The sequence below is a fragment of the Stomoxys calcitrans genome, chromosome 1, assembly GCF_963082655.1.
Source record: "Stomoxys calcitrans chromosome 1, idStoCalc2.1, whole genome shotgun sequence".
Lineage (NCBI taxonomy): Eukaryota > Metazoa > Arthropoda > Insecta > Diptera > Muscidae > Stomoxys > Stomoxys calcitrans.
In genome coordinates, this window is record NC_081552.1 from 223,467,102 (window position 1) to 223,489,911 (window position 22,810).

The window sequence follows — 22,810 nt, forward strand, 5'->3', positions numbered from 1 at the left end:
TTAATTGTGAAGGTGTGCTTCATTCATGTGAGTGAGTAGCGAGTTCGCGGCAGCACATGTCTGTTATTAAATGTCACCTTAGAAATATGCACTTCTTTTAAGCATTGAACCGGCAACAATGCCAACATCAACATCTCTAACACAACTGAGAATGTCTGGCCAGGCCTGTCTGCATGTTCGAGGAGCTGGCTGATGTCTGACAGCGTCTAAGAATTTGTGGCCTATGTAACATAGAAGTTTTGCCTTGTATAGTTTGTGATAGTGTGGCAGCGTTGCATCATGGGCCCCCCGCGCCATCAAAAATGGAAGAAAAAAAACCAAAACCTACAAAAAATGTTTGTCGTTCATTACATGCTGCGTTGTGTGACGACAAGCCCGACATCATTTAACCAATTAACAAAGTGTGGCAAATGCAAATGTGCATGCGGTAATTAGACAAAACATTACTCATGTTTAATATGCAAATTGCTGATTTGGCAGACATCGGCAACGCCACCACCACCGCCACAGCCACAGCCAACTAGCATAACCGCCACCGCCATCTGAAACTGCTCAGAAACTGTTGCGCCTTCGCCCCACCATCCTATGATTAGTCTGGGTGTTGGCGGCGTTGGTGATGTTATTGGCTGCTTATGCCATCAGTTGTGGTTCACTGTGGAAGGCAATCTGTCCGTCTGTCCGTCCGTCTGTCTGTCTACTTCTGATTCTCTAAGACATTATAAAGACATTTTCGCACATTCGTTAATTTATTAGTCACATGTTAAAGTTTTCTTTTATTTTGATGCTTTTTTTTTTTGTTATTTTTGACAAGATTTTTTGGGTTTAGCCAATTATTGATGATGGAGGCTGAAATTTAGTGCGATTAAGTTTGTTGAAATAAATTTATTAGCCTGAACTCTCGAAATGTTCCAACTGTTTATATTGGGTTGCCCAAAAAGTAATTGCGGATTTTTCATATAGTCGGCGTTGACAAATTTTTTCACAGCTTGTAACTCTGTAATTGCATTCTTTCTTCTGTCAGTTATCAGCTGTTACTTTTAGCTTGCTTTAGAAAAAAAGTGTAAAAAAAATATATTTGATTAAAGTTCATTCTGTTTTATTAAAAATGCATTTACTTTCTTTGAAAAAATCCGCAATTACTTTTTGGGCAACCCAATAGATGGCACATCTTGGACACAACACAAAAAAGGATATTAATTTAAAATTTTGTACAGCGTTAAGCGGAAACTAAATTTAAGTAAAATATTCATCACATCTTTGCTTAGCATTGCATTTCATATGGCCCCGAACGTGTTCATATGCTTAGGAGAACATAAACAGGATAAGCCATACAACTCAGATGGGACTTGAAAAAACTTTTACTGTACCTCTGAGCTAGACAATATTTGGACAACCCTCAGTGACTCCAAATAAAGTTTCATCTCTGGAAAGATGCAGCTTTCAGCAGAGGCCTAAGCTATGGGATGAACGCTTTAAACGAATATTATTGCAAACTTTGCCCCACACATCAATGAGTGCAGTCCGATTCAAGTTTTAAGCTCAATGATAAGGGGCCTTCTTTTTATAACCGAGTCCGAACGGCTTGCCGCAGTGCGACATCTCTTTGGAGAGAAGTTTTACATGCCAAAATACCTCACAAATGTTGCCAACATTAGGAGGGGAAAACCACCAAAATTTTTTTTAATGGTCTCGCCAGGATTCGAACCCAGGCGTTCAGCGTCATAGGAGGACATGGTAACCTCTGCGCTGCGGTGGCCTCCTCTCGGATCAACTGCAAATGGAAATTTTCTCCATGAACATTCCCCTAAGGAACAGGGGCAAGCTTCTCACATGTAAATGAGTGCAGTCCGATTCAAGTTTTAAGCTCAAAGATAGAGGACCTCCTTTTTATAGCCGGGTCCGAACGGCGTGCCGCAGTGCGACATCTCTTTGGAGAGAAGTTTTACATGCCAAAATACCTCACAAATGTTGCCAGCAATAGGAGGGAAAAACCACCGCTGACAAATTTTTAAACCCACCACCGAAGGATGGGGGTATATTCATTTTGTCATTCCGTTTGCAACACATCGAAATATCCATTTCCGACCCTATAATGTATATATATTCTTGATCAGCGTAAAAATCTAAGACGATCTAGACATGTCCGTCCGTCTGTCTGTTGAAATCACGCTACAGCCTTTAAAAATAGAGATATTGAGCTGAAATTTTGCACAGATTCTTTTTTTGTCCATAAGCAGGTTAAGTTCGAAGATGGGCTATATCGGACTATATCTTGCTATAGCCCCCATATAGACCGATCCTCCGATTTAGGGTCTAAGGCCCATAAAAGCCACATTTATTATTCGATTTTGGGACAGTGAGTTGTGTTAGGCCTTTCGACTTCCTCTGTTAATTTGGCCCAGATCGGTTCAGATTTGGATATAGCTGCCATATAGACCGATACTCCGGTTTAGGGTCTTAGGCCTACAAAAGCCACATTTATTATCCGATTTTGATGAAATTCGGGACAGTGAATTGTGTAAGGCCCATCGGCATCCTACGTTAATTTGGCTCAGATCGGTTCAGATTTGGATATAGCTGCCATATAGACCGATCCTCCGATTTATGGTGTTAGGTCCATAAAAGCCACATTTAAAGGGTGATTTTTTTGAGGTTAGGATTTTCATGCATTAGTATTTGACAGATCACGTGGGATTTCAGACATGGTGTCAAAGAGAAAGATGCTCAGTATGCTTTGACATTTCATCATGAATAGACTTACTAACGAGCAACGCTTGCAAATCATTGAATTTTATTACCAAAATCAGTGTTCGGTTCGAAATGTGTTCATTCACCGTAACGTTGCGTCCAACAGCATCTTTGAAAAAATACGGTCCAATGATTCCACCAGCGTACAAACCACACCAAACAGTGCATTTTTCGGGATGCATGGGCAGTTCTTGAACGGCTTCTGGTTGCTCTTCACTCCAAATGCGGCAATTTTGCTTATTTACGTAGCCATTCAACCAGAAATGAGCCTCATCGCTGAACAAAATTTGTCGATTCACTGAAAATGATTTCACTGAAAATGATTCACTGAAAATGATTTGCAAGCGTTGCTCGTTAGTAAGTCTATTCATGATGAAATGTCAAAGCATACTGAGCATCTTTCTCTTTGACACCATGTCTGAAATCCCACGTGATCTGTCAAATACTAATGCATGAAAATCCTAACCTCAAAAAAATCACCCTTCAGATATCGGGTGGAGTGTGGACCCTCCCCCTTACTCCAAAAACGCCATTCATAGCCGAAAGTGGTCCGATGGGCACAATAAGAGTATCCAATGAAAAATATTGGAGACCTGAAAATGAATATTGTATTAAAATTTGGGTCCAAGTACCCAGCGGGTTACCCTCCCCCCAACCCCAAAACTTCTCTAAACAGATATATTCGAAGTTCATGTCAATATGGGACTCTGATGAAAAGTATTAGGCAGTAGATTACAAATATGGCATAAAACATTACGTCTAAGTAATGGGAGGTCGCCCATCCCCAAATACCCCCAAATGGGCATATTAGCCGACCATGGCTATATGGGACTCAAATGAAAGGTATTAAGGAGTAAATTAGGAATATGACATTAAAATTTGTGTTCAAGTCTAGGTGGCGATTTTCCTCCTAAAGATACATCAAATGAACTCACAAGAAAGGTATTTGAGAGCAGAAAACGAAAATTGGAGCCAAGTGTTTTGGGGTACGTCCTAAAGCACTCCCCAAACTGAACTTCATTTTCGTTGGGAATAAAGAACGAATTTGATATATATTTAGCACCAGGCAGACGCATTTGCTGCCCAATTTTGTTTAAATTCCGCAGCTTGGCGGCTTCCCTGAACTGAATATCATATACAAGAAAGCCAGACAGTGTTTGGACTTATTAGTTTGAAGGCAGCCGAATATCACATCTTTAGACGAAATCAACTTAGGAAAAAATCGCCTAAAGGATATCTATAACAAATCACTAGATTGCCACTTATAAAATGTTTGATAAGTAGTTAAAAAAAAAACAAAAACACGTAAAAGCGTGCTAAGTTCGGCCGGGCCGAATCTTAATACCCTCCACCCTGGATCTTATTTGTCGAGTTCTTTTCCCAACATCTCTTCTTAGGCAAAACAAGATATAAGAAAAGATTTGCTCTGCTATTAGAGCGATATCAAGATATGGTCCGGTTTGGACCACAATTAATTTATATGTTGGAGACCTGTGTAATATGTCAGCCAATTCGAATAAGAATTGCGCCCTTTGGGGGCTCAAGAAGTAAAATAGAGAGATCAATTTATATGGGAGCTGTAACGGGCTATAGACCGATTCAGACCATAATAAATACGTATGTCGATGGTCATGAGAGAATCCGTCGTACAAAATTTCAGGCAAATCGGATAATAATTGCGACCTCTAGAGGCTCAAGAAGTCAAAATCGCAGATCGGTTTATATGACAGCTATATCAGGTTATGAACCGATTTGAACCATATTTGGCACAGTTGTTGGATATCATAACAAAACACGTCGTGCGACATTTCATTCCGATAAGATAAGAATTGCGCACTCTAGAGGCTCAAAAAGTCAAGACCCAAGATCGGTTTATATGGCAGCTATGTCAGGTTATGAATCGATTTGAACCATACTTGGCGCACATGTTGGATATCATAACAAAACACGTCGTGCCAAAATTCATTCAAATCGGATAAGAATTGCGCACTCTAGAGGCTCAAGAAGTCAAGACCCAAGATCGGTTTATATGGCAGCTATATCAGGTTATGGACCGATGTAAACCATACTTGGCACAGTTGTTGGATATTATAACAAAACACGTCGTGCAAAATTTCATTCAAATCGGATAAGAATTGCGCACTCTAGAGTCTCAAGAAGTCAAGACCCAAGATCGGTTTATATGACAGCTATATCAGGTTATGGACCGATTTAAACCATACTCGGCACAGTTGTTGGATATCATAACAAAACACGTCGTGCAAAATTTCATTCCAATTGGATAAGAATTGCGCACTCTAGAGTCTCAAGAAGTCAAAACCCAAGATTGGTTTATATGGCAGCTATATCAAAACATGAACCGATATGGCCCATTTACAATACCAACCGACCTACACTAATAAGAAGTAATTGTGCAAAATCTCAAGCTTCTTACTTCACTCCTTCGGAAGTTAGCGTGCTTTCGACAGACGGACGGACAGACGGACGGACAGACGGACGGACAGACGGACAGACGGACGGACAGACGGACGGACAGACGGACGGACAGACGGACGGACAGACGGACGGACAGACGGACGGACAGACGGACGGACAGACGGACGGACAGACGGACGGACAGACGGACGGACAGACGGACGGACAGACGGACGGACAGACGGACGGACAGACGGACGGACAGACGGACGGACGGACGGACGGACAGACGGACAGACGGATGGACAGACGGACGGACAGACGGACGGACAGACGGACGGACATGGCTAGATCGACATAAAATGTCACGACGATCAAGAATATATATACTTTATGGGGTCTCAGACGAATATTTCGAGTAGTTACAAACAGAATGACGAAATTAGTATACCCCCCATCCTATGGTGGAGGGTATAAAAATTTTATAGGAAATGTTGAATTGCTGCTCTTTCTATACCCTACACCACTACTGTGGTACAGGGTATTATAACTTAGTGCATTTGTCTGTAACACCCATAAAAGAAAGAGAGATAGGCCCCATGGATACGTATACCGATCGACTCAGAATCACTTTCCGATTCGATTTAGCTGTGTCCGTCTCTCTGTCTGCCCATGTTAATTTGTGTACAACTTACAGGTCGCAATTTACATCCGATCGTCTTCAAATTTGGTACGGGCAAATTTTTTGAGCTAGAGACGAAACCTGTTGAAATTGGAAAAAATCGGTTCAGATTTGGATATAGCTCCCATATATATGTTCGTCCGATTTGGAGTAATACAGCAAAAAAATGGTCATTTGTTTGCCGATTCTCTCGAAACTAGGCAGGAAGGACTTTCTTATGACTCTCGACATAATTAGTAAATTTCATAGAAATCGGTTCAGATTTGGAAAAAGCTCCCATATACATGTTCGTCCGATTTGCAGTAATAATGCAATAGAATGGCCATTTGTTAACCGATTCTCTTGAAATTTGGTAGGAAGGATTGTCTTATGACGCTCGACATTACTACTGAATTTCATAGAAATCGGTTCAGATTGTGATATAGCTGCCATACATATATATCGCCCGATTTTCACTCCTATGGTCACTGCAAGTGCATTAATCGACCAATCTTGCCAAAACTATGTACAACGCTTTCCCTGACGACTGCCACAATATCTATAAGGTTTAATGGAAATCGGTTCAGATTTAGATATAGCTCCCATGTATATTTTCGTCCGATTTTGAGAAATATTGCAATAAAGTGCTCATTTGTTAACCGATTCTCTCGAAATTTGTCAGGAAGGATTCTCTTATAACTCTCGACATTACTGTAGAATTTCATAGAAATCGGTTGAGATTTAGATTCAGCTGCCATATATTGCTCGAAATTTTATATGGGGGTTTTAAAAACCCATCTGAAAACATCCGCTGAGGTTCATCAAAATTGCTTCAGAAGTAGATAGAGCTCACACTTTGTATATAAGGTAGGTGTAGGGTATTATAAAGTCGGTTCCGCCCGTTTTTTGCCTTTCCTTGCTGGTTTTATTTACACCAGGAGATTGCTTTGTAATTTTCCCACTTACCGTCAAATCCCACGATGCGAAAAAACGATGACATTTTTTAAATCTCCTAAAAGCTGAATAATTATACAAAACTTTCTCGCATCCATTTAAAATACCACTCTGGACAATAAATCGATTTGTGCTCATTTCGAGAAAAGAAGCCAACATCCAAACATAAGAATATGTGATGTGATTCCTTTCGAATAGTGAGTGGTTGAGTGATAGTCAGTTACCTTCACTGCAAACACTCACTACTACCACTTGGCGGTGATACGACTTTAATTGAACATTAATATCATACTTAAATTTCGATAATTTAGTTAAGATTAGACTGCTCTTTTGTTGGCAAAATACAAAATCCCAAAGATAATGGCAACGGTGACGACGACAATGACGACGACACCGACACTAGCTTCAACACTGGAACGTTGCAATGTTGAATTTGTGGCACGCTAAAATAAATGAACTTCCAACATTCCACAAAATTGATGATCGTGTTAATGTGCCACCAGCAACAAAAACTGCTGATACAGCAGCAACAGCAGCCAAGTTAAGTGAGACAATACCTCCATGGAGGAGCACGACCGCACCAGATCAGATGGTCAGCAGCATTTGGCAGCTGGCAGCTGGAGAATACCCTCGGCCGTTATCGACCAATATCTAATAGCAATTTGTTGGCCATATTGTGGCAAATATAGTCGACACACCAGGCAGTTGCAGTAACATCATCATCAACAATGCCGCCTTGCTTTGTGCAGAGATCATGGCCAGAATTCAATGCTGCCAAGTTGGCCTGCTACCTACCTACTCCTTTTCTGCCTTATGAGATATCGATTGTGTTGAAAAGATTATCGTCAAAGTTCACGTTCATAGAGTAATTTTCCAAAGATTTCGATAATGACTATGTGTGGCGTACCATGGGAAAACTGTAGCACACATTAAAGTGAAATTTGATTTTATTTTGGGGAAAACTAGAACACTTTAGGAGATAATATTTGTGGCAAAGGTGCAGAACTTTGCCTTATAGAATGGAAGCTTAATTAGGTTTACTTACATTTTATGGGATTAAAAACGGGGAATATGGAAGATATGCCACACCCCCCGGACATTCTAATCTGTGTAAGGCTGGGTAGTTCGTTTGAAAATTTATGCCAAAATATGTTGCTGGGTTTTGGATGTGTTTGAATGGTTGGGCCAACAGTTGGCCAAACTTGAGCTCACTAAGAGGAATATCTTGACCAATTGTTAAACCTTGGGGAGAACATCTTTAGAAGAAGGAAATAAAATGGTTTGCAACACATCGAAATATCCATTTCCGATCCTATTCTTATACATAACAAGTAAAAAGGCGTTATGTTCGGCCGGCCCGAACTTTGGATACCCACCACCTCGGGTATATATGTAAACCACCATTCATCAAAATTCGGTGAAAATTTCATACCTTATACTCATATACCTCATACCGATCTGAACTATATACGACACGGATGTCGAACATAAGTCACTGTGTCAAATTTCAATGAAATCGGATTATAAATTCGTCTTTTATGGGGCCAAGACTTTAAATCGAGATATCGGTCTACATGACAGCTATACCCAAATCTGGACCGATTTGGACCAACTTGCATAAACATGTCGAAGAGCGTAACACAAAGCACTGTGCCAAATTTCGGCGAAATCGGACAATAAATGCCCTTTTTATGGGCCCTAAACCTTAAATCGTGAGTTCGGTCTATATGGCAGCTATATTCAAATCTGGACCGATCTGGGCAAAATTAAAGAAGGACGTCGAAGAGCCTAACCAAACTCACTGTCTCAAATTTCAGCGACATCGGCCAATAAATGCGTCTTTTATGGCCCCAAAACCTAAAACCTAGATATCGGTCTATATGGCAGCTATATCCAAATCTCGACCGATCTGTGCGATATTGTAGTAGTATGGCAAGGGTTTAACTTAACTCACTGTTCCAAATTTCGGCGACATCGGACAATGAATGAGCATTTTATGGGCCCAAAACCATAAATCAAGAAATCGGTCTATATGACAGCTATATCCAAATCTGAACCGATCTGGACCAAATTAAAGAAATATGTCAAAGGGCCTAACACAACTCATTGTCCCGAATTTCAGCAAAATCGGATAATGAATGTGGCTTTTATGGGCCTTACATCATAAATCGGAGGATCGATCTATATGGCAGCTATATCCAAATCTGGATCGATCTGACGATTAACGATCCAAATTATCGAAGGATGTCGATGGGCCTTGCACAATTCACTGTCCCGAATTTCATCAAAATCGGATAATAAATGTGGCTTTTGTGGGCCTAAGACACTAAATCGGAGGATCGGTCTATATGGCAGCTATATCCAAATCTGAACCGATCTGGGCGAATTTAACGAAGGATGTCGAAGGGCCTAACACAACTCACTGCCCCAAATTTCAGCGAAATCGGATAAAAAATGTGGCTTTTATGGGCCTAAGACCCTAAATCGGCGGATCGGTCTATATGGGGGCTATATCAAGATATAGTCCGATATAGCCCATCTTCGAACTTAACCTGCTTATGGACAAAAAAAGAATCTGTGCAAAATTTCAGCTCAATATCTCTATTTTTAAAAGACTGTAGCGTGATTTCAACAGACAGACGGACAGACGGACGTACATGTCTAGATCGTCTTAGATTTTTACGCTGATCAAGAATATATATACTTTATAGGGTCGGAAATGGGCGGACCTTCCCCTTACCCTAATTTTCAGAAACGCCAGAACCTACCAAACATATAATTAGACCAATCTCGACAATATGGGACTCAAATGAAAGGTATTTAAGAGTAGGAAACTTATCTGATATCCAATTGTAGGACCAAGGGTTTGGAGGACCACACCAACCCCCAAAACCCCCCTAAAAACCCCAATATGGGACTCAAATGAATGGTAATTGCGAGTAGATTACAAATTTGATATCCAAATGTGGACCCAAATTTCTGGGGGTCCACCCCTTCCCCAAAACACCGCCCAAAGGGGACAAATTTTCAACCATAGCAATATGGGGCTCAAATGAAAGGTCTTTGGGAGTAAAGCACGAATCTGATATCGATATTCGAGAAAAAGTGTTTATGGGCCACCCCAACGCCATAAAACCACCTAAATAGGACGTATTTGCTGACCATTACAATAAGGAGCTCAAATTACAGATATTTTAGAGTAAAGCAATAATCTGATACATTTTTTCAGGGCTAAGTCACTGAGTGGACTCCCCATCCCTGAAAACAGTCCCCAAAACCCTAATGTTTCTCGACTATGGAAATATGGGGCTCAAATGAAAGGTAATTGGGAGTAGACTATGAATGTGATATCCATATTCGGGACCAAATGTCTAATCGACGTTCCACCCGCAAATAGGACGTATTTGCTCACCATGACAATTTTGGTCTTAAAAAGAATGGAGTTCGATATTGATAGTTTTTAGGGGATCATACCCCAAACCGGACATATTTGCTGACTTTTGCAGTAAGGGGTTTTAATATCCAATTTTGAGGCCAATGGCAATATGGGGTTCAAATAAATGATTTTTGAGAGTAGAGCAAGATGATGAGATATTTCCAGGACCTTCCACCTCACTTCCCCAAAACACCCCTAAAGCGGACATATTTACCGACCATGTCGATGTGGGGCTGAATTGAAAGGTATTGGAGAGTAGAGCACGAAATTGATACCCACTTTCGGAATCAACATTCTGGGTGTCTACCCTTTCCCCAAAAACCACCCACAATCAGCAATTATTTACTAATCGACGCAATATGGGGCTCAATTAAAGGTATTTGGGAGTAGAATACGAATGTGATATCCAAAATTCGGACCATGTATTTGGGGCACCGCCCCTCTCCCAAAACCCCCAACCCCCCCAAATAGCAAAAATTTACCGCAAAATTTAGCACGATGCTAATATTTTTCAGTGCTAAGTGTCTGGGGGACCACCTCACTACACAAAACATCCCTAAATTGGACATACATATCTACCGATATTGGCAATTTGGGGCTAAAATGATAGGTATCCGGATGGGTCTTAGGCCCATCAAAGCCACATTTATCATGCAATTTTGCTGAAATTTGAAACAATGAGTTGCGTTAGGCCACTCGGCATCTTTCTTCAATTTGGCTTAAATCCGTTTAGATTTGGATATAGCTGTTATATAGACCGATCCGCCGATTTAGGGTCTTTGGCCCATAAAAGCCACATTTATTATCCGATTTTGCTGAAATTTAGGACAATAAGTAATGTAATGCCCTTCAACATCCTTCTTCAATTTGGCCCAGATCGGTCTAGATTTGGATGTAGCTGCCATATAGACCGATCTCTCGATTTAAGGTTTTGGGGCCATAAAAGCCACATTTATCATTCAATTTTGCTGAAATTTAGGACAATGAGTAATGTAAGGCCCTTCAACATCCTTCTGCAATTTGGCCTAGATCGGTCCATATTTGGAAATAGCTGCCATATAGACCGATCTTTCGATTTAAGGTTTTGGACCCATAAAAGGCGCATTTACTGTCCGATTTCGCCGAAATTTGGTACAGTGAGTTTTGTTAGACCCTTCGCCATCCTTTTTCTATTTGGCCCAGATCGGTTCAGATTTGGATATAGCTGTCATATAGACCAATCCACTGATTTAAGGCTTTGGGCCTATAAAAGGCGCATTTATAATCCGATGTCGCCGAAATTTGGGACAGTGAGTTGTGTTAGGCTACCCGACATTCTCCTTCTATTCGGCCCCGATCGGTCCAGATTTGGATATAGCTGCCATATAGACCAATTTCTCGGTTTAAGGTCTTGCGTCCATAAAAGGCGCATTATGGTCCGATTTCCCCGAAATTTGGGACAGTGAGTTAGGTTAAGCCCCTCGACATAATTCTGCAATATGGCACAGATCGGTCCAGATTTGGATATAGCTGCCATAGACACCGATTTCTCGATTTAAGGTTTTGGGGCCATTAAAGGCGCATTTATAGTCCGATGTCGCCGAAAGAAAAGCCATAGAAAATACAGGCAAAACATTTTTTTGTTTTGCGAATATGAAAACTGTAACAGGCTTGCATAAATATTCATCATGCGAAATTTCTATGTCTGACTCGTAGAACCATTAAATTTTAGCCCTATCATGACCCCGGTGGTGAATGCTAACAAGATCTCTTGCAACAGCAAAAAATTTATTCCTACTTTTTACGGCTTTTCTCTGGACAGAACACCGCAAGTATCCAGGGTCCTGACGATGAGTGAATCCAATGCTTTCTCAACTGCCCCTGGATGCGTACAGAAGCTCATCATGACAAAATCGAACAAATCTTGAGAGGATGAATTCCTCGCGGACTCAGAAGACCAAGCTAACGCAAAAGTGGTGGAAATTCTGAAAACTGACTGTGGTCCGGTTTCTGTAGATAAATCTTCACCATAGGAGGACCGCTTCGGCGGCACTAAAGATCCTTCTGATGATCTGATAAAGAAATAAATAAGTCTCATTACTGATTGGCTTCCCTATATGGCTTCAAGCCTTGAAGCCGCTTCTGCAGGGAAAAAAGAGCCACATTGTAGGAAATGATGGTAATGCACATCATCAGATATGAGAAAGTTCGGATGCCAACGAAAGGCATGAGCTGCTAATCCCCGACCAAACGGCTAATGCTAGAATCATGAAATTTTACAAGTTGGTCTTGAGTTATAGGTTGGATTTGGTGATATTCCTGCGTTTAGGTACTAAAAGGTACCAAAAAGGACCAAATGGTACATATTTGTCCAGCGCAAACGGAAATGGCTATAATTGTATTCTTGGGCTCAAACTAAAATAAAGTATGGTGAAAACATTTTTGGAAAATCATACCGGAAGTGGGAGAAATAGTACGTTTAGTACCGAAATTGGTACTATTTGGTACTTTTTTTTGTTAATTGAGCTAGAGCTCTGAATTTTGGAGTTTTGGTTCACTTTGGCTACAATAATTGGTCGACTATTAGACTTTTTGGAAATTTGTTCTTTTAGGTACTAAATAAAGTACCTTAAAGGTACGAAATGGTTGAACTTTGCACAGGGCGGATGGATAGAGGTAGAATTTTGAAATTTGAATTAAAACACATCTGGTGCAAAAGGATTAGGGTGAAAAGAAAGAATGAGAAAAAAAGAACTGGTAACGAGAGAAAACGTACATTTAGTACCGCAATTGGTACAATTTAGTACTTTCTTAAAAGATGGAGCTAAAGGTCGGAAATTGGGTAGGTGGAAGGTACAACTAGGAAATATATGATGAGTGAGTAAATGTTCTCTTCAAAATTTGTACATTGTGGTACTAAAATTAGTACCCTTTGGTACTTTCTTTGCAAATGGAGCTAGAGGTCCGAAATTTGGCATGTAGGTACAACTAAGTAAAATGTGATGGATGACCATGATCTTTTTACAAGTCTTACATTTTGGTACCAATATCGGTACCATTTGTTACTGACTGTGCGGATGCAGTTAAAATTGAAATTTACCATACCCGATTAAATGATTTTTTAACTATTATAACGCTTTGGTAGCAAAATTGGTACTATTTGGTACTTTCTTTGTATATGGAACTAGAGTTCCAAAATTTGGAATATAGGTGCAACTAAGAACTAAATGATGGATGACTAAATGATCTATTCAAAGTTCGAAAATTGGTACTATTTTGTACTTTCTGTTCAGATGGATCTTGAGGTCTGAAATTCGGCATGCAGGACAACTTAGAAATATATGGATGGATGACTAAAGAATTCGTACATTCGTACATTTTAGTTCCAAAATTGGTACCATTGGGTACTTTCTGTTCAGATGGATCCTATTGCATAATTCTAGGACCTGTCTCTATGTTTCAGAATCTTTGTATCCTGTCCAATTTTTTTTTTTTTTTAATTTGTTGTACTTTTGTAAAAATATGGTACAACAACGATGTGAACTGCTGTCCCAACTACGCCAATCGCCAATCCAACCAAACCAACTCATTCCCCTAATTCTTAAGATGAAACGTGAAAATATGAACCTATCAAAAGCTATGACTTCATTAGATAGAGAAAATAAAGAAACATTAAATTGCAATTATTGCTATACTGCTGCTGCTGGCCAAGACTTAGGGGAAGACGGAAACAAAACAAAAAAGAGTAGCTGCCTGCCTTCACCTGGAATTTGATGTGTTAAAGTGTTAATTTTGTCCAGATAGTACCAAAGCTCTAACAAAACCAAAGCAACTCATGACGAGGGGGCAGTGATCTTTTGATGTCAACCGTTGACGGCCCCTGGTAAATTCTTTTGCTTGCCAGATATCTGCCATTCTTTTGTGAGCCTCGCGCATGCGCATTTGCTCGTTTCCCTAACCAAACATTAGCGTCATTCCGACACTTGGCCAGCCTTCGTAAAAGCTCGCTTTGATTGTCGTCGTTGTCGTTGGCAGTGGTGGTGAGGTGATGTGATGCGGTAGCCTATAATGATTAGGACAGGACTATGATTGTTATTGGCATCATTGCAGCAAATTGTGGATGAAAAGAAAAGCCGCCGTTGGCTGAAGCGCAGGTTCCTTTTGAACTTTGTCTTTCTTTTAGTGTTATGGTTTGTATTGTTCTTTCTCTGTGCCTACTGTGCCACACACACAAAAAGTCATTCATTCAAAAGTTGCTTGTAATGCAATTGCCCCCGTAGAAGAAAAGTGTACTTGGTAGGTAGCTGGAATGGGCAAATGGGGGTAATCAGACATAGAAAACAAATAAAATTTCGAATACAAATTTGGGAAAACTAATTTTTGAAAAGCCCTTTTACACTTGTTTTTAAGAAAACTATATTCCACAATGGTCTAGTGATTCACTGCTACGGTAATTAAATACGATCCTTATAGTAATCTATAAATGTGAGGGGAAAATCCCCATCCCAAAATCAAATGAGCGGGCACATCGATCAATAAGGACAATATGGGTCTTAAATGAAAACTATTAAAGAGGAGATTATAAATTTGACATACCACCACCAAAACACCACAGAACTGTACGAGAGTTAAATGATAACCACAAGGGAGAACTTCCCTTTCCAAAGTCCCTCGAGCGGGCATATCGTTCAATCAGGACAATATGGATCTTAAATTAACGTTATTAACATGGAAAAATATACGTCTGACATACCACAACAAAAACACCATACAACTGTACGAGAGTTAAATGATAAGTACAAGGGGAACCTCCCTCTCCAAAGTCCCTCAAGCGGGCATATCGTTCAATCAGGACAATATGGGTCTTAAACGAACGCTATTTATGAGGAGATTATAAGACTTACATACCACAACCACAACACTGCAGATTTGTATGAGAGTTAAATGATAAATTCAAGGAGGAACTTCCCTCTCGAAAATCCCACAAGCGGGCATATCGATCGATAGGAAGAATATTGGTTTTAAATGAGACTTATTTACGAGGAGATCATAAATGTGACATATCACCATCAGAGCACCACAGAGCTGTACGAAAGTTAAATGATAAGTACAACGGGAACTTCTCTCTCCAAATTCACTTGAGCGGGCATATCATTCAAGAGTTAAATGATAACTACAAGGAAGAACTTCCCTCTCCAAAGTCCCTCGAGAGGGCATATCGTTCAATCAGGACAATATGGGCCTTAAATTAACGTTATTATCAAGGAGGCATAAGTCTTACATACCACAAACAAAATACCGCAGAAGTGTACTATGGTTAAATGATAAGTAGAATGGGGAACTTCCCCCTCCAAAATCCCTTGAGCGGGTACATCGATCAATCGAGACAATATGGGTCTTAAATGAAAACCATTAACGAGGAAATTGCAAATGTGACATATCACCACCACATCACCTCAAAACTGTGCGAGAGTTAAGTGATAAGTACAAGGGGAACTTCCCTCTCCAAAATCCCTCGAGCGGGCACATCGATCAATCGAGACAATATGGGTCTTAAATGAAAACCATTAACGAGGAAATTGCAAATGTGACATATCACCACTACATCACCTCAAAACTGTACGAGAGTTAAGTGATAAGAACAAGGGGAACTTCCCTCCCCAAAATCCCCCGAGCGGGCATATCGATCAAACAAGACAATACGGGTCTTAAGTGAAAGTTATTTGCGAGGAGATTATAAATCTGGCATACCACCATCAAAACACCACAGAACTGTACAAGAGTCATATGATAAGAGCAAGGGGGAGCTTCCCTCTCTAAAATCCTTCGAACGGGCATAACGATCAGTCAGGACAGAATGATTCTTAAATGAATGCTATTTACAAGGAGATTATAGATTAGAGAGATTACGAGGAGATTACAAATTGGGCATACTACCATCAAATCACTACAAAACTGTACGAGAACTAAATGATAAATACAAGGGGAACTTCCCTCTCCAAAATGCTTCGAGCGGTCATTTCGATCAATCGGGACAATATGGGTCTTAAATGAAAACTTATAACGAGGACATCACAAATCTGGCATATCACCACCTAATCACCACAGAACTGTACAAGGTTCAATGCGAAGTAGAAGGGGAACTTCCCTCTCTAAAATCACTCGAGCGGGCATATTGTTCAATCAGGACAATATTCATCTTAAATGAAAGTAAATTTGAGTTCCAGAGTTGTCAACGTCGGATGCAACAGTGGTTAGACAGGGAGACGGTGGAGCATACCTAGCATCACTTTATCTGCCTTTCGACTCTCCGACACCGCCACCCACGACGGAGCTGCAACGGCTGGTGAGGAAAGCAAAACAGACAGTAAACGAGGTACTAATAGGGTGCGATGCGAACTTCACCACATTTCGTGGGGTAGTACCAACACTTATAACCGGGGCCAAGCCCTGGTAGAGTTCTTGAATACTAACGACCATATAATACCTAATATTGGTAACACCGCTACCTTTGTTGGTAGGATTAGGGAGAAGGCATTAGATGTGACGATATGTTCGGAAAATCTAATCGATGATTGTAGGGTTTCCATGGAACACTCTTTCTCTGACCTTCGCTAAATTAGGTTTAGAATAGCTTAGCCAGTGCCGAATCCAATAAGCTTCCAGAATAAGTTGAAAACCAACTGGACAAAATTCGGAAGGCTAAAGAGAAGGCCACCGTAGGGCAGAGGTTAGCATGTCCGCCTATGACGCTGAACGCCTGGGTTCGAATCCTGGCGAGACAATTAGAAAAAAATTTTCAGTCGTGGTTTTTCTCTTCTAATGCTGGCAACATTTGCGAGGTATTATGCCCTGTAAAACTTCTCTCCAAAGAGGTGCCGCACGGCGGCACGTCGTTCGGACTCAGCTATAAAAAGATGGCCCCTCATCACTGAGCTTAAACTTGAATCGGACTGCACTCATTAATATGGGAGAAGTTTGCCCCTGTTCCTTAGTGGAATGTTCACGGGCAAAATTTACAAAAACAGAAGAAGACTTGGGCAAGATAATTAAGATTGTCCAAGCATAGAAGACATTGACGAAAATGTCAACAGGATTACCACTACACTGGTGGGGTCCTTCGAAGATAGTTATCCTCTTCGGGAAAGGAAATCAGCCCAAGAAAAACCCTGGATGACCGGTAAGATTCGCAATATTGGGAAAGAGGTCCGCAGGCCTTTTAATAGAGCACGTCGTATAAAAGTGGAAGTTTATTGGCATGTGTATTACACACGGCTCAAGGAATACAATCAGATAACCAGAGCGGCATAACGTGCCGCCTGGAAGCATTTCTGCGAACAGATCGATAGCGTTAATGACGCCGCCAAGATAAAAAAAGTTTCTATCAAAAATCCATGTCCAAAATGAAACTTTCGTAGACGACATGGGAGTGAGAGCAGAGACAACGGAGGACATGTTGAGGCTTTTGATGAAAACCCATTTTCCACAGGATACAAAGAGACTCACGGAGACACCGAAATCTTAGAATAATGAGGGTTATCGAAGGCTTATCATAACGGAATTCATGGTGAAGGAATCCTTGAGGAGCTTCAAACCATTTAAGTCATCCGGACCTGATGGAATATTTCCAACGTTACTACAGAAAGAGGTAGACTATCTGGCGCCTCATCTGATTACTATTTTCACAGCGTACCTAGGACTTGCATATATTCCGAAAGCCTGACAGGAGACAAGGTTTGTGTTTATACCCAAGCCCGGCAAGGCAAGTTATGCGACACCCAATGACTACAGACCCATAAGCCTTACGTCCTTCCTTCTCAAAACCATGGAACGTATTGTGGATACCATGATAAACAGTAGGACATCCAGCGAACTGCTCAAATACAAACAGCGTGCCTATGTCAAGGGAAGGTCGGTGGAGACTGCCCTGCATGAGGTTGTGCATGAAATAGAAGAACCCTTCGATGCCAAAACGCACAACCTGGCGGTATGCATTGACATCGAGGGGGCTTTTAACAATGTTCGGACCGACTGACTGATCCAATCCTTAGACCAGTACCGGGTAGACCCAGTCCTAAGAGGCTGGATAAACCATATGCTAAGGAACAGGTGGATAAATTGCGGGTCCCATGACATAAATGTAAGGGACAAAGTGGTACAAGGCACGCCACAGGGAGGCATTTAATCGCCACTTCTATGGGTGACCACTATAAATGACCTATTACGGATGCTGACTGAGGAGGGATTTGAATCCGTTATAATACTTCTAAGGGGTAAGGATCCGAACGAGCTATGCAGAAGGGCCGAAAGGGTCTTGCATATGGCATATGACTGGGCTAGACCCAGAGGTCTCAAAGTTAACCCAGGGAAGACTGAAATATGCCTGTTCACGAGGAAGACGAAGGTGGGCGATTTTAACGCACCACGTTCCTCAATAAGACGACTTCGATATCTGACAAGGTCAAATATTTAGATGTGATCTTGGACAGGAAACTGAATTGAAAGTGTCACATTCAGGAGCGTACTGAGAAGGCTCACTGATGTTGGGCACTATGCACATGGCCCGCAGGCTCGAAATGGGGCCTGAATCTAAGGATAGTCCACTGGCTCTACAGGAGCGTGGTAAGACCAATACTTACATACGCCTCATTAGTTTGGTGGACTGCTATGGAGAAAAGGTTCGACATAACGACCATGCAACAGGCTCAGAGAAAATGTTGTCTTGGCATAGGCAGAGCGATGAGGACAACGGCCACTAGGGTACTGGAGACTATTCTTGATATACGACCCATTGACATACAAATTAAGAGTGAGGCAGCCACTGCGGCTATGAGACTTAAGGCGATGGGAGAATGGATTGATGGGATGGGATCAGCTCATACCATCGCGATATAATCGAGCCGACGATAGGAAGCCTGAAAGGAATGAAAGAGATTTCCGACCGGATGGCTGAAAAGACACTTGAGGTCGAATGCGAGACACATCTGCCAGAGGCATAGCCTTGGATTGGCGGATTGACTCTGGTATTGCCATCTGGAATATCATGCTACACAAATGTAAACTAGAGGACAGGGTTGACCTGGGTGTCAACATTGAGTATCCAGGGACTGAGATCTATTTTCAACTACCTGATTATAACATAGCGCAATATATGAGGTGGTGTGGTGTTAACGCGAGAACGTCGAGTGTGACCATCTTTACGAGCTAAGAGAGTGGGCTACGCACAGGAATAGCGAAACGGTCGGTAGGACGACGAAACTTCTATGGGGAGAACCGGATCGTGAAAAGTCAAGGCTCTTATTGAAAGGAAGTATGAAGGAGGTCAGTATAGCTTTCGCTGTCATAACAGACCACACAGGAGTACGAGCTCACTTGTGCAAATTCGGTGCGGCTAGTGACAGCTTGGGGAAGATGATGATACGTTGGAGCATTTCCCATGTCATTGCCCAGCATTCGCGGCTAACAGATACCGGTACTTAGGTGGGGACACAATACGGAGCGATGAGGACCACACCCACTAGGGCATTAGAGACTATTCTAGATATCCGACCCATTGACATTCAGATGAAATGTGGGGCAGCCACTGCGGCTATGAGACTTAAGGCGATGGGAGAATGGATTGAGGATGGGAGCAGCTCATACCATCGCGGTATAATCGAGGCGACGATAGGCAACGTGGATAGAAGGGAAGAGATTTTCCATCGAATACCTGAGATGAACCTTGAAGACGAGTACGAGGCACTGCTGCCAGTGGCACAGTCTTGGATTGACGTAACCCTAGTATTGCCATCTGGGAGATCAAGTTACACGGATGAATCAAAGCTAGAGGACAGAGTGAGCTTGGGGGTCTACATTGAGAACGCCTGACCATAATATGGTCCTGCAGTCAGAGGTCCGGGCGATCACGAAATGCATGAAGTGGTGTGGTGTTAACGCAAGGACGTTGAGAGTGAGCATCTTTACCGACAGTAAATTGGCCATAAGGGCAATAAAAAAATTTTCTTTTTTGAGGTTCCTTTTTTGTATTTAGAGCGCACAACAAGCCGATTACTGGCTTAGGTGTATGTCCATAGTGGCATGGGGCGGATTCATATCTGCACCCTCTTTTCAACCTAACCTATCCTAAATGAGAGGAATTTAAGAGGACATCACAAATCTGACAAACACCACAGAACTGTACGAGAGTCAAAGGATAAGTGCAAAGAGGAACTTCTCTGTCTAAAATCCCTCGAATCCAATAAAAGGTGAGTTGCCGCCAAAATTTTTACAGGGCTTTTTCATTTCTAAGAGATACAGCTGCCGGACGGACGGACATGGTTCAATCATAGGGTTCATACTTGGACAAGTTGTAAACGCGATGACAAAATAAGCCCTTCTGGCCCAATGCGCAGCAGGCCGGCTTGTTTTAAATTGCACATAAAACCGTAAGGTTGGTCCCTCCCGCTCATATCATTCCTGATGACTGTATGAATAGTTTAGTGATCGATTTGATTGTGTCTTTTGTCTATTGAATATTTTTCTTTCCAAATGCCTTGAGGCAATTTTCCCCTTGCTATAGTGATCTCCTCACATCTGCTGCACTCGGTATTTGTGTGTCTATATATGAGCAAAGCGCCGCCAACGATAGTTGGAATACCTTGAAGACACGCAACATAAGCATCAATGTCGCAAAGGAGCAATCAGCACCATCATCACTATCATCATCCGCTGTCATCGAAAAGAGGCAACAGCTCCTGCTACTGTTGTTAAACGTTTGGCGGCTGCCTTGATGCCAATTGGCAAATAATGCACAAATCAGTGATGGGCCGCAGCTCATCAGCGTCAGCGTCAGCGTCATCATCATCTGCAGCAATAGCGCGTACTGGCTATAATGGCCAATAGCTGTTACAGGTTAGTGCAGCGCTTACAGTAGCTGCGGTAATGCGTGGCAAATAGTTTTCTTTTTAACAAATTACAATTTCAATACAATCAGCGACTTCCTTTGCGCTTGTCCGCCCGTTTGTCTGTCCATCAGTTCATCCTTTCTTTGTTGTGCTCTCTATACTGACTTTAACGAAAAATCATTTGTTTGGTAATGTTGATGGATTTGTGAAAATCGTAGAACGTTTTGTTTTCCTCTGTTTCTCCACCCTCTTTGTCACCTGGTAGTTGCTCCTTTTTAGCCATCGACATAGGCCAGTAGCTGCAGTGCGGTCTGCACAAGCTGCAAGTGAATGCCAAATTAATTGGTAGCAACCAGTTAACCATCCACTTTGCAACAATAGCGGCAGCGTCCACCATTGGAGACGACAACAAAAGCGGGCAGCTACCATTCATTCTCGTTAGTGGCATGCAGCATAGAAATGCGTTTTGCAGCACTTCGTGTACCAAACGCTAATGCTCGTTATTGGATGGAACAGTGATATGTGGTAGCCATATTGAAATGAAAACTCACCTCAGCAATCGGCGCAGGCACGGCATCGCGAGTGTTGCGTTTCGAGAGAAGAATTTAGCTCACTCCCACAATGGGATATTGAATTTGCTCTCTACAGGGGCAAATATTGAATTTGCTTTTTACTGGGGCAAAAAATCTCACCTATCAATGAGTCCTGTCCGATTCAAGTTTAAGATCAATAATAAGGGATCTCCTTTTTATAGACGAGTCCCAACGGCTTCCCGCAGTGCGACACCTCTATGGGGATGAGTTTTTACATGACCTCTATGCATGGCATAGTACCTCACAAATGTCGCCAATATTAGAAGGGGAAAACCACCACTTAAAATTTTTCCAATATTCTCGCCAGGATTTTAATCCACGCTTTTAGCAACATTGGCGGACCTGCTTTCCTCTGCGCTTCAATGACATGAACTCGAGGCGAAATGTCCCCATCTTAAAACTCTACCAAAACAGGCCTTTGGGTTGCCCAAAAAGTAATTGCGGATTTTTCATATAGTCGGCGTTGACAAATTTTTTTACAGCTTGTGACTCTGTAATTGCATTCTTTCTTCTGTCAGTTATCAGCTGTTACTTTTAGCTTGCTTTAGAAAAAAAGTGTAAAAAAGTATATTTGATTAAAGTTCATTCTAAGTTTTATTAAAAATGCATTTACTTTCTTTTAAAGAATCCGCAATTACTTTTTGGGCAACCCAATATACATCATCCATTGCAATAAAGGGCGTTAAAGGAAATGCTGCGGAGTGGCCCCGGTTCAGTCATGCATAAAAATGAAAAACGAACCACAAATGCCTTCGTAAATTGAAAAATACAAAGCAGATCTCGATCAAAAATGCAAACAAGTAAAAAGGTGTTAAGTTCAGCTGGGCCGAACTTTGGACCACCTTTCGTCATAATCCGGTGAAAAATTTACAATTTATGCCCCCATAGCAGCTTTATCGAAAACTGGTCCGATTTGGACCATTGTTCAATTTTGTAGAACAAAATATTCGTCTTTTTTGTAGGCATATCCAAATATAGACAGTCTATATCCTAAATCGGATTATAAATGTGCCTTTTATGGCCCCAAAACCTTAAATCGAGAGATCGGTCTATACGGCAGCTATATCCAAATGTGGACCGATCTGACCCAAATACACGAAGATTGTTGAAGGGTCTAACACAACCCACTGTCGCAAATTTC